Source organism: Megalops cyprinoides, chromosome 24 (assembly GCF_013368585.1).
Source record: "Megalops cyprinoides isolate fMegCyp1 chromosome 24, fMegCyp1.pri, whole genome shotgun sequence".
Lineage (NCBI taxonomy): Eukaryota > Metazoa > Chordata > Actinopteri > Elopiformes > Megalopidae > Megalops > Megalops cyprinoides.
This window is the reverse complement of record NC_050606.1, coordinates 9,210,582-9,224,850: the sequence shown is the minus strand read 5'-3', so window position 1 is coordinate 9,224,850 and position 14,269 is coordinate 9,210,582. Positions and strand designations below refer to the sequence as shown.

At 45.2% G+C, this 14,269-nt stretch overlaps 1 protein-coding gene across 1 annotated transcript in view; it reads right to left on the bottom strand.

Moving 5' to 3' along the window:
* The window catches only part of LOC118770919 (partitioning defective 3 homolog), a 262,566-nt gene that overhangs the window by 216,255 nt on the left and 32,042 nt on the right, over positions 1-14,269 (bottom strand). The window lies entirely within an intron of this gene.

Genomic DNA, 14,269 nt, shown 5'->3' with positions numbered 1-14,269 from the left:
TCCTTTCATCCCACTGATGTTTTCTACCATTCCTGAAGGCACGGTGAGTACTAGACCCCTTGGCCAGGCGCAAACCCTTCTCTCTTCAAGCCTCTCAGAAACACAGAGATGACCCCTCAGATTATGCGGCATGATTATGAATTTTACTGGGAAAACTCAACTGTCCCCTCCAAATAAGACAGTCACCTGAAAACAGAATAGAGAGCAAAGCCAGAAACATCTAAACTCACAAACTACTGGGGAAGCCATTTTCAGGTCCAAATGCTTCAAATGCTAAGTTAGAATTTATCTCTTTTGGGGGAATTTCTCCCATCACTGCTAAACGACACCACAATGTGTTAAAAATGACAAAACATTCTGCGCTTAATCTGCCCTTTAAATCCTCATTCTAAACACCCTGGTGAGCTTTATGCAGAAGGGGAGCAAACCAGGACGCGGACGGAAAGAAACTGGGTCCTTGGTTCACAAACAGTGAGCCGAGAGTCAACAGCGGTGATTGACAGCGGCTTGCCCCATCAGTCACTGGCAGTGTGGACCCCGCACGGCGAAAGCCCTGCTGGGAGAGACAGTGGCAGGACGGGCTGGAGCTGACGGCTCCCAGCTGACGCGTGACAGACCTGTCACTCCTCAACCACACGCAGACACCTCCCCCGGCGCATGCCATCTGACCCCCCCGAGCCCCGTGGGCTACTCCCCACGGCAGCTCTTCCGGGGCGGGGCGGGGGAGCAAGGGGATCCATCAATCACAGGGTCATTAAAGTGACCTGTCTGGAGAGCCGCTTAGTTCCGCCGCCTCCCTGTGACAAAGCCTCAGCTGGGGGGTGTGAGGGGGGTGAGGGAGGGATGGTGGGGGGGTGAGGGAGGGATGGTGGGGGGGTGGGGGGGCTGTGGGGCGATCATTACCGCCAGCACTTTGGCAAATGGATTCCTTAATGCGACGCGTGGTCCCACAGATGCACTCTGTCGCTGTAAATCAGGATGGCAATCCATAAAAAAAGCCTCTTTATTTGGGCTGTTTGATTATGCACGTAATTTGCACACAGATAAGCACTAAAGAGACACAGAAAACACTGAATCAGAGGAGGAGCGACCACTAATGTAATCAGTTCTGGTAGCAGCACTCTAACCTGACCAGACAAAAAGAGGCGCAAGTCAATGCAGAGAGCGTAGATTTGGCACAAGCTCGTCAGCGTTGGTTCATTTACCACCTTACTTACACCATGTCAATTAATCAATAAGCATTACAGTGAAATAACAATGAATTAAAGGAAATCAAATCACGTTAACCAATAATGGACATTTTGTAAGAGCTTCTCTTAAAAGAAATGGTTGAAGTCTCATTTTTACTGCTCCACTGTAACAGAGCAGAGTGACCACGCTCATGACTTCTGCCGATAAGGGTCTGTCAGGAAAGACTGAGGGAGAGTCCACCCCCAGAGGAAGGAGTTCAGCAAGTCCAGCTTTTAAGAGCAACACCGCTGACCCGTTAGTAAAACAAAGGAACGACGTCCAAACAGGAAAAAGGTGCTGAAATCGTTTTATTGACATCAACAGCTAAGTGCAAACGGTGCACAATAAGAACAGGTGTAAAACTGCAGGCGTAGCAGTCAAGCGTTAACACTGTGAAACCCAGAGAAGGCACGTTCATCCAGTAATGAGTCATTTACAAAAACAGTCTTTGACAAATTGCCCATTACTGCTGCTGGATACCCGCAGAAGCGCTTCAGGTTCCTCTAAGTGCCATGTTCGAGTTGTAAAAGCAGAGCCCCATCTTTGATATGAAGACTACAGACAAACATTTAAAGAAGATTCAAACACATAACATTCTGGGTACCAACCCGGGTCCCTCACCACTACACAACATCCCTTCTCGCGAGAAACCACTACTCATCTATGACGTCACAAAATAAAGATCGGAATAAACGTAAAGAATCCCTGTCTTTCAGCACCAGTTGGCAGCAGGGCTGAAGTGAGCGATCAGTTAGCATCTCACTGTTTCAGTGGCACCTCCACTGTGAATCACTCTGCCTGCATCTCCAGGAGCACTACAGTGCATAGCAGCAGGCAGCCACATTCATCCCCAGGGTGAAGGCCCTGTGGGAGAAGCTGTGTAGTGTGCGAACAGCAAAAATCACTATAATGAGCTTCAGAAATACAGAACACACAGAGAAATACAGGCAGAAATTACGGTTAACCCCTTCGGTGCCAAACAAGTGTAAAAAGACACTGAAGTGAAAGAAATTTCTGAAGCAGCCTTAACTTGGATATGCATATTCTACATGGAGCCCATTTAATTGAGAGGAAGTAGAAAATTCTTTGAAATACATTCCCAAAGACTGATACGTCACTGTTTCAATGTCACAGGCATCTGCGAACATTACTCTGCCTTCTACAAAAAGACTGTGCCTTTTTCAGTGCGAGATGGCCTGAAGCTTTGACAAATCTAGTCCAGCAGGGCTGCCACAGTAGTCACTAAAAATTCTGGAAAATATTTTCACCCTGGAAAGTCCTAGGAAAGTCAAAAGTCATGGAAAAGTGGTCCAGCTGACTTTGAAAGGGATCAGAAAATGCACTGAAATGAAGTGAAATACATCCATCTTTCCGGCCAGCTAGCTATCTGATTACTCCGAAATGAAGCAACAGCAGAACGCAGGTGGTGTTGACACATTGGCAAGCTCGCTAGTGTTTGGGTGTATATGCATGTGAGTGAAAGGGCTGCCAAGCTGCTTGTTACTGGATACATACAATGACAAACATCTGCTTGTCATGCACAGAAATGAAGGCTAGTCTGAGTAACCCAAGCTGAAACAACAGCATGGAGGCCTGTAAACACATACCCCGATTTAGGCTGGGATTATGTCAGGTCTCCAACCCAGCCACTAGCCCCCCTTCTCAGCCCCGTTCTGACAGAGCCTGGCTTGTCAGAGGGCGCATGGTCAGACTCTAGAGGCTGTCAGTTTTGGGCTCGTAATGCATCTTCAGTAAAAGACTCCCGCTTGAACAGACATTTGTTTTTATTTCATTGTAAACACTGCAGCACACACTGAGAGCTTCGGTATGGGATCGCATGCGCTTTCTGATTAGTTTTGCCTGCCGTGGAGGAGACGGGGAGCATTCACTAGGCACAGTGTGAAACGAATTCCCCACGCTCGTAAAAATAGCCTACTGTAAATATCAAAGTGCCACACCTACGAGGCGGGTTTTCAGCTGTAAACACGGCCTGTGACGTGGCTTACCAAAAACGCTCCCGGCCTCGCCCTACACCCCCTCGCCACCAACTTCCATCCTTAGTCAAAAAATCCCAGAGGAATCATGCCCCCCCCCCCCCCCCCCCCCAAAAAACACCCCCCAAATCAGTAATCCCTGAACCCCCTCCAGCTCTGTTCACTCTGCTGTAGCTGCCATCCCTACATTCCCCTGAGCACACACAGGCAAAAGCAGCAGGAAAGCGAGAGCCAGACCAGACGCAATGAGCCACGCACTATTCAACGCATTCACCAGGGGAGTGCTGGGATCGCGACGCATCAAACATTCATGAAAACAAAAGCCACCTTTGAGCCCAAACCCTCCTGAATATTTCATTTGCGATTATGAAGCACAATAATCCCTCGGTCACTGCTCTCTAAGCCATGTGAAGGCACTGACCAGGTTTAAGCCTACTGTTCTGGTAACGCTTTCACAGACCATGTCACATTGGGGGAATTCAAATTTTTGAGGGGAAACAAAATACATTAAACAAGCAACCACATTGACAAGATGTACACTGTGTATATTATTAAAAGACCCCTGCATATCCACTATGCGTGTATGAATTCATTCCAAGTTATTAATAACTTAAAAAGTAATTCTCCAAAGTAATTCTAGCGAATTTACTCATTAATACAACATAAACTCAACAAATCCTATTTTCGAGACAATGAAAAAGAGCAAGTGAAAAACGGTTTACTTGTTCTGCTTCAGTGCAGTCTGACCGTGACACCCAAACCAATGCTGCTGAGGCTTGAAACTGCCTGACAAACACCCCAAACACCGTGTTCAGGTGCTTGCGTTTATCATGTTCCTTCATCATTCGCCCTCACTGAAATTCAAGCCCTGTTACATGTAGATTCGATATCAAAGATGGGGGCTCTTCGCTGGCAGATGGAAAAGAAAATTATGCTGTGATACGGTAGGAACAAGGAAACCAAGGCTGTTGAAATTTGGTAAAAATCTACGAAGAGGAATAGGACAACGCATTACCACACACCCCAAATATTCTTCCCCTTGTCTTTTAAAAACATGCACAACTGAGAGAGCTTAAACACACATCAGTGTTTGTTCAGACTGTGGAGCCCCAGCCATAAATGGGACAGTCCAGAGAACCGACCGCCGTTTGACCGCTGCCCGTCAGCGTCTGGAACACATTCTCTCCCACAACCTCATCAAAAGACACAGCAATACTCAAAACAGGCTAACAAAACTGCTGGCGAATGCAAGGGCTGAACAACTTTGGGTTTTCTGAGGGCAGAATAATATGCTCAATCAAGTCAGAACAGGCAAAGAGGTGTGACAAACCTTTCAAAGACAAAAAGGTGCAAAAATTTCACTTAAATTACATGGCCATAATTTCTACAGAAACTTCATACTTCTGCACATACTAATTTCATACAGCATTTATTTCACATTATAAACTATAACATATTTCAGTCCATAAATGAAAATTACAACATTAAAAAAGTGTCCTACAGAATGTATTTGGTGAGGTTTGAATCAAGGTCGTTTTCCATGCTTCTCTCACAGACATGAAGAGCACAACATATTACTACTGGTGGATGTTTGAGAAAGATGAGAGGACATTTCTGAAGTTGAAGCTGTAGATGTCACCCAGCAACCATCACCTCCTATTGCACCCTCCACAGTCACAGGGACTGGAAGTGTCGAGACAGGTTAGCGTGAAGAATGGGAACGATAAGCCTCTGTATGAAAACGAGTGTATTTACTGCATTTACACTTAAGGCTTTTCTTCAGCGTTCAGCCCCTTGACAAAAGCACTGGCCTTTCTGTAACAGCATTCCAGTGCTTGTTATGATGTGTGTATGCGCTTCAAAGCTTCATCCTCTAAACGCCCAAGCCTCCTCGCTGAAAACGCCTCACTGTCTCCCTCGGGTGAGAAGTTCACGCATCGAGCAGCCCGGCCCGAACGCTCAGCTTTTATTCAGGAGGATTTAGGACTTTTCAAGCGAGGGCCTCCTTTATCACTTCAGGAACTTTTGCCGGGCTTTGAAGGTTTACCGAAGCAGTCATTATCCCTTCTAATCTGCCAAATGTATTGCACATAATGATTTTTTCTTTTTTTTTGGGGGGGGGGGCGGGGTTGCTTGGGAACAAGTCTTGACATCACCCGGGGAGCAGAACGCTGCAATCTGGGTGAAGCAGGGCATGTCTCCGTCCCTGGAAGCTATGGGGATAGGCCAACACAGGACCGCCGCAGAATGGCGTGAGGTGTGTCAGCTTGTCCCACATAAACGCCAAATCCAGTGGTGCTCCTTCAGATTACAGTGCAGTACAGTGTCCTGTCTAAACAAGCACAACCTATATAATAATAAGCCTTGCTAGTATTCCAGCAACAAGACCGCAGTGGCACAGGCTGTAATATGTTGCAATGTGCAAACGTACCACTGCCTAAAGGTGAAGAATTTGATTTGAATATTAAGACGTGAATATTAAGATGTGCAATTTAAATTCCTGGCAAGCTCCTGTGATGTAAAACAGCTGACTGGCAGCTGCTCTGTGATTTCCTTCATTTGCGTAAAGTTTATCATTACAATTTGTCACTTTGGCATGCGGTTATGGATTTGTTCGCGGTGCATTTTCATTTTCAAACTGTTAATCATTGGGGGCTGGATGTGCCCTGATTGCATGAAAAATGTCAAAAAAAAACATTGAAAATGCATAGAAGAAAAGCTGGTTTTATCCATAAAAACTGAAAGAAAACAAAAAAGACCGTCTTTAAGACAGCATTATCTTAAAGACAGGATTGATTTCTCTTAAAGGTATCTGACACTGCCAGTACTAAGATTACTCAGAGTAAAAATTTAAGAACTTGTATGCAATGTTAATGAAAAAAAAACAGGAAATTCATATTGACAGGCTGAGCGTATCAAGCGAATAAACAAGAATCTTATGCCTTTCCCTCTGGCCTCTTCATTTCTGTATTTCAGCAGACATGCAAACACCCAAAAATGTGATCTCATTTTCTTCTCAGTCTCAAAAACAGACACGTGTTTATGGCAACTCGCACATGTTTTACAGTTACCCCACGGGAAAACAATGCACTTTCATATGTGGTAATGATATTATTCTGGTGGAACAAACTGTCTGTGGCTGACTGACTCTGTGGCATGTGGGCTGGGATGTGATCCAGCATCCCTCTGGCTTCAGCGCTAATCCAGACATGGTCGTGATCTTGGAAAACGTATTTTCAAAAAAAAGGGAAGTAACAGAATTCTCTTACGTAACCTGACACGAGCGATAATTTCAAGCAAGTATCATGTATCAGTGACTATGGGAGCAATGAATTATCGATGGGTTGTTTTTTCAAAACGGACTCACAAATTACAAAGAAGGTGACAATTACAAGGAAGGTGTGCATCTGAAAGGATCCTGATGGTAAGATATGATGGCGGTAATTCACAACAACACAGCTGTGCCACAGAAACAGTAGGCAGAGTAGACCTACAGTGGATGAGCCTAAAAGAACAGCTTTGTACAGTTTAGCATCTGCAGGGAACAAAGCCTACAGGAACAACTGAGTGAATGGGGCCTGAAGGAACAGCTCTTTTACAGTTCAGGAACTAACTAGAGAAGATGAGTCTAAGAACAGCAGTACTGTTCAGAAACTGCAGTGGATGAGCCTAAAAGAACAGCTTTTTAACTGTTCAGGAACTGTAGTGGGTGAGCCTAAAAGAACAGCTTTTTAACAGTTTAGGAACTGCAGTGGGTGAGGCCCACAGGAGCAGCTTTTTAACAGTTTAGGAACTGCAGTGGGTGAGCCTAAAAGAACAGCTTTTTAACTGTTCAGGAACTGCAGTGGGTGAGCCTAAAAGAACAGCTTTTTAACTGTTCAGGAACTGCAGTGGGTGAGGCCCACAGGAGCAGCTTTTCACTGTTCATTTCAGAGCTCAAACAGAAAGCAAAGATGGGCACAGTTACAGAGGAAGAGAACAGCAGGCAGGCCAAGGGGAAAAAACAATGGGAAACAGCATCTGTAATCAGACTGCTACTGGCACAGTAATTGCAGGCCTTGGCCCATAATTAGGATGGAGGATGGGTGCTCTAGACTTTGAGGGTCCCAGCCTAAAAAGCATCTTCAGAAATATAACACCATCACTGAGAACAAAAGGTTACACAAGTTACTACAGCAAATTCGCAAACAATCAAAAACAAAACACACTTGGTATGAAAGGGCTATGGCACCAGCAGCCTATTTTACGAAAAGTGTCCCTTCTTTTTCCTTTTTTTAGGCGTCATTTTTAGCGAACAATACACCTAAATCAGGAAAGGCACAGCCCATTCAAACTTGCAAGGAGTATAAAGGCCAGACCTATTAAAACAAAAAGAAATGAAGGTTGTGCACTCTCAGTTTCAATACCATTAACCTTTGTGGTTGCAGCGTTGTGGTGTGTACTTGAATGTTAAGCACGGCCTTCTACAAAAAACAACAGACCATATACCAAGGGAATACAAAGCTGCCTGCCTGCAGGGAAGAAGCCACAAATGAGGAAGACTGTTCAGAATACTCTGAGGGGCATGTAAGCATCACTACAACTTTTCATGTTCTAGTTTCGTGTGGTCTTGACGTGTAACAATAACAGAAGTTATCTGCCTGTGCAGGCACGTTACTTTGAGGCCACACTGAGTAAAATAGCCATGGCGAGCAAGCCGCCGATCTGTCAAACTGCTCTCTCCCCCCCCAGGCATGTGCTGTCAGTGTAATATCACACAGTACATTCGCTCTCCCTTTACAAGCCCCGGACCCTGTAAAGAACGCAAGGGGAGTGAGGAAACTCTTCATAGCAAATGCTTTTGATTTATTCAAAACACAGTTTCAGCCCAGATCGCACCTCAGTCAAAAGACCCACCGGGAGCAGCGAGTCTCCCTTTTAGCTTTTTCTTTCAGGTTCTTCCACACTCGTCTGCACCTGGCTAACACTAATGTTTGTATCGTGCTCTAGACATCCTCATTAAGCAGATGTTTTCTGTATTGATAACCCATTCCATTTCCCAAAACAGGCACTGCGAAACGCTCTGACAACAGGCCCCAGCAAAAACAGACGATGCGTGCTAGAACAAGTTTCCAGCTTAAATTTAAGAGTCACATTGCATGCCCCGATTCAATTCACCGGGGGAAAAAGGGAAGCAAATGATGAAACAGCCATACCAGTTCTATTGTTAAAATGGATCAAAAGCACATTACTGCATTTTACAGAGCACTGAGGGTTTAACCACCTGAATGACCACCTGTAAAGGAAGCATAAAGAAATGAAGTTCATCCATTTCTACACGTCCGACCTCTGGAAGGCTTAACAGTGCTCCAAATGAAACACACTTTTATGTGACATCAGTTATTATGTCAAGAGATGGAACACACGGGAGCCACAGGCGTGTGAGGTTAGACTTCTGTGGCGTAACCGCAGCAAGAAGCGCACGCGGTCGCCGTGAAGCCAGGAGCTGCAGCCGTACCTCCACACACATCTGCACCTGAGGGAGGTAATCCGCAGCACCGCCCAGAATAACCATCACCCATCACCTAGGTCCATTTTAGAAGAAAGCTGAAAATTGGTGCTGTTAAATACTGCGCTTTGTTCTTTTGTCTTCAGAACCTGGAAAATTGGCATTCGCCTGCATTCCCGGTGGATCCTGGGCAGGGGATCCTGCTGTGCATCTCAAAATCCCACAAGGAATTTCATTACCACCTGCGCCTCTGCACAATTCACTGGTGATGGGCTTTGAATCCTCTCACAAACAACAGCTGAGAACTGCTTGACTCCAATCTATTTCCATCAACATGCTGGCAGGTTTTTTTTTTTTTAAAAAGCAATATCCCTGCAATCAATAGTTCATACAAGAAGGGTGCAGATTTGATTCTGGTGTTATACCCCTTTAACCTCACCTGTTCCATGCAATCTCCAGGTGCATACTTGGTCAACAGGTAAAACGCAAACACTGCAAACTGACCTGGATCAGTGTGTCAAATGAAATGGAAAATATACAGTAGTCACATAACCCAGATGGACTCATCTGGCTAATGAGGAGGGAGGGGCTCAAAGTCAGCACCCCCTCTTCTTACTCTCTTCTCTGCACTTGCTGATCCCCCGCTTTGACTCCCGTCTCAGCCGCAGTAAGGTGGTGGGCTGCAGGAGAGTGGCAGGGTGAGTGGAAACTGGCTCTGGGTCAGAGAGTTCAGCCGTAGTGCCCAGACTTCGTCCAGCTTCCAGCCCTGAGCTTTCTGGCAAGCCGGCCTTCAGACAGAGCTCATTAGCTCACAGCCAGGCATTTACAAACGACGTGAAGCTCAGTGCACAGCCGGCAGTGTGCATGGCTGGGATCCCTTTTCACATGCCAGTAGGAGACTTACTCTGGATTCAGCGTGTCAGGACCCCTGCATGGCTGAAATTAACTGAAATGTCAAGAATACAAAAAATAGATATCTATGTGTAAATATGCACACATAATTTGATCATAATTTGATCATGTTATCATATAATTTGATCATGTTGATCACATAACAAATTATTTTTGTTAGATGATGTATAACTATGTTTAACTGCATACAAATATTTTAACATGTGTACATGTGAAGTTTAACACCAGAATAACACTGACAGGAACCTGATACACAAGGTATTTAGAGTATGTAAATGAGCAGAGCACTGCATAGTTGTAAATTTCCCATAATGCTAAGGGCCTGGTCTTACAAGATACCATCTCTTACAACACAAGACAACCTTTGTTTGTAATGCTTGTTTCCCACAGAAGGTGCAGGAGAGAGGGCCACAATCATAAATTCAAATCACACAGGGATTCTGCCTAATTCCTTCAGGTAATTGCACAGTTTACTTAGAGTAAATATGATTCAAGCATAAAAACACATGGATGCACAAAATAATCTGTAAATCTCCAGCCATTTTCACAGCAAGCCCACAAGCTGTGTGAGATAATTGTATTGTTTCTGTCTTGCTGCTACAGTCTAAGCTGGGGAGAGAGCTATGCCCAGTATGAAAAAATGTAAAGACAAAGATAAATTGCTCCCTAAACCAACAGCGGGCACCCTGCACACTGTCTCCAGTCTTCAGTGATGCGCAGCAACACTCTGTATGAACCAGGTTCCCTCATGTTCACATGCTGGTCACTGCAGACATCTTCATTACCAGCCTCTACTCCATTTGAAGCAGTGGCTGAAGCCGAAGCTGAGAGATACAGAGGCATGCATGACCATATCACCAGCTAAATCTCATATTATTACGAGGGCAGTGTAGCATAGCGGTAAGGAACAGGGCTCGTAGCCGAAAGGTTGTTGGTTCAATTCCCCGCTGGGGCACTGCTTGGCCAAGGTACCTAACCCACAACTGCCTCAGTAAATATCTACTTGTATAAATGGATATCATGTCAAGACTGTAACCTATGTAAGTCACTCTGGAGTGTCTGCTAAATGATAATAATGTAACATAATGTTACGTACTCCTTCGCCACCCTCTAGTCTGCAGCTGAGAGACAGACTTGGAGCACCCTTTCTGCTGTTGTACCTCAAGCCAATAGGCCACTGTGGAGTCAGAGCTGGGAAGGTGTTTACAAATATTGCCGTGACCACTCTGTGAGTCAAAGTTCTCTATTGCCCAGCTAAATATTACAGGCGAACACTCCGACCTTGGGTGAGAGCAACTCTGTCGCAGGACTGAATGGGTTGCCGGTTTGTTTAGAGCAGCACCATGTCCCTTTCACTGACACAGACACTGGGTACACATCCACGCGGTGGTGACGAGCTCGCCGAGTCCGGTCCACTGGCTGGCACACGGAGCGGGCGGCACGCCAGCATCCCTTCGAACCATGAGGTCACCCAGAGGGAATTCCGCATTTCGGAGCCGCGGGGGAATCCTTGACTTCCTGCACAGTAAATCCTCCGTGGCCAATGACAGGACAGCTCTGCCCTGCCCAGATGCAGAGCCAGGCCGGGTGAGCTCGGTCACGTTCTCTCCTCTCATTCAGGTAAGGGATGGGGGAAGGGAACTGTGACAGTACATTCTGCATCTAGCACAGTGAGATGCAGTGAGATAAAATGGCACAGGCCTCTGCAACTCTCTGCCTACTTCACTGTTACCTGCCTCCACTACATCACTATAGCATCATGTTGGATAACTCAGCAACCAGCCGAAGGACTCAGATCTGCAGCACTACGAGATACTTGCATGGACAGGAAATGTGAAATTAAATTAATAGCAACTTTATGGTTTGGAAGCCCATCAAGAATGGGGTTGGGTGAGCTTGTAGTGGTCATGGTTCTTGTTTCCATGCGGTGCCATAGTCAAAAACCCATGCTTCTACAGTATGCCATTCTTCAATGCAGCCCCAACAAACCTTTCAGCTCTTGACAGCTCAGAAAAATCAAAGCTATAAATAATGTTATTTAGTGAAGGCTAAGGTGTTTTTTCAGGGACATAACCCTCCTGGTTATACAAAATTCCTACATGAAATATATGGGTGCTTTCAACTTACCAATAGGCTTTGTATTTTGAAAATAATCAAACTGCAATGACAGACAACCTCGGAGGCAGGAAAGAGCAGACACGCACATACCATTATTAAACTCAATGTAGTTACCAGAACAACACAAACATAAAATGATTTACTCCCATGCAAGTTACTGTTTGTCATTACAAAGAGCCCAGCTCCTGCTCTTCCAGACCGGTTCATTCAAGTTCACCGAGGGGTTTGGGTACCACAAAGCCCCACATCTAAAATATCAACCCCCAACTCAAGAAGGAATTTGTTTGTCTCTTAATAAGGCAAAGGCATGTTTGGCATCTGCGGGCTTTAGATAAAGACAAGGATGGGCCTGCTCAGAGGACATCAGAAAGCAGAAAAGCAACCAAAAACAGTGGCCGAAACACTGTGATGGCACAAGCTCTTTTGGAACTTTCAAAATGTAATATTATCCAATCACACATGGACCAACTCAGTGACCAGGTCACAACTGCAGTCCAGCGGAACTCAAATAAGGCTCATTACCTTCAACAGTAAAAGCTACAACAGTTCAAAGTTCACTCAGCATCTGCACTCCATTACGACAAAGCCCCACTAATTGACAGATTACACTGTCACTACCATTTTAGAAAGACTTTTGTTTTTCCTTTTGTAAAAGAACATCTTGTTCCACCATTTGCTTTATGAAAATAGGAAATGGGAGCTGTCTATCTGTTAGATAGGATATTAGGATGTCAGAAAGTCGACCATTAGAACCTATGATGATGTGATCTAATGCAATGTCGGCGTAGTGAAATTCATATCGGAGTTGAAGTGGAACCTGGGAGCCTTCAGTATGCAGTGTAACTCTTAATCTGCAACCTAATGACAGCATTATGAAACCTACAACAGGCAGAGGTCGATAGCCACACTTACAGCCTGCTCTCCCTATGCAGAGCTTACAATAGCAGTGGGAGGTGTAGGAGAGCCCTGTGTTTGGAAACTGCCAGGCCTCCTCCGCTAAGGGAGTGATGTTTACCCAGCTTCTCAGGGCACCCAAGTGCCAGCGAAAAGTGCCAGCTGTTCTTACACTGGCTTTGATGCTTTAACTGATCACAGGGTGGCTGGAAGAGGCAGAAAGAACGGGATACAATGACGGGTGAGGACAGAGTAAGACTCGGGTGAAATCAGTATGCCAATCCTCAGATGAGAGACAGAAGTCTAGCTCTGACCCTTACATAAAAGCCAGCAAAATCGATTAAAAGCGACAAAAGCGCTTTCTCACATTTTGCCGGTCCCTTGAGCGGGAGAATGTGCGGGGCCCTCCCAGAGTGAGTGACAGAGGGTGACAGAGGGCTCAGAGGGGTCCCCAGAGGCAGGGCAGCTGTCACGCGACCCCCGCCCGCGAGAGTCCCGATCCACTCCCTCCAACGGGTAACAAAAGTCAGACCGGCGCCACAGCAGGCCCCTGGGGCCTGCCCAGTCGCAGCGGACCACCGGCCAGACTCACTGTAAACCCTGACCTGAGGCGCACAGTGGCCCCATTCATCCAGAGTCCCACATCTGCACAGCACACGCCCGCACGCCACCGCACCCCCCGAGGGGGACGCCCCATCCCGCCCAGATTTATTTTGCTGGCTGTTCAAGCGGCACCTCATCAAACGGAATGACCTCACTTGCTTATCCGTTCGAGAAAACTGATTACATCTGAACAGGGAACATTATTTCTGCAGTTATAACCTTGAGCCCAAACAATCACAATTATATGGCTAGATTCTGAGGGAAGCTTTCAAGGGACAAATCAGCAAAAAAAAAAAAAAAATTAGATGCCCTTTGTCAGGCATAACGGGCATAATTACATTCGTACTTCACAAATTGAAAAATAAAACACATCCTGATCCATCAGGGTACTGGCTGCTCCAAATACACTGAATTATGAATTAATTATGAAGAAAGCATCACATGGAGAATGCAGAATTTCCATACCCTGAACAAACCATATGAAAGTGGTTGGATAATTTATAGATAAAATCTTTTGTGTTCGGGGCTCTACTTTTAATAAGTACAGTAATTAGAGAAATATTGCGCATTATAGAATTTAATCACAGTAATGTGTACTAAATAAGTCCAGCTTGTCAGACAAATCCCTGACCTTTCAATCCATTAAATCCACTCAAAAAGATAAAAGGAGGCATTTAATACAGCAGTAACCAGTACTGGTGTCCTAAAGCAAAGGTAAACTCTTCTTCAGATATCCTGCTGTGGCCAGGTACAGTACCTGTCAAAAGTTTGGACACACCTGATTAAGATCCTGGGAAAAATGCAAAGACAGTTTGGTCTAAAGACTTACGCTTAAATGCTTGAAATGTTTCTGTATAAATAGTGAAGTTGATGCCTGTGTATAAATCTCTTTCCAAAAACTACTCTGAGGAATCAAAAATATAGGACAGTTTTGGTTAAACACTTTTTTGGTCACTGCATAATTCCAGTTATGTTATGTTCCAGTTGTGTTATTTCATAGTTTTGTGTTATTTTATAGCATCTGCAAGTG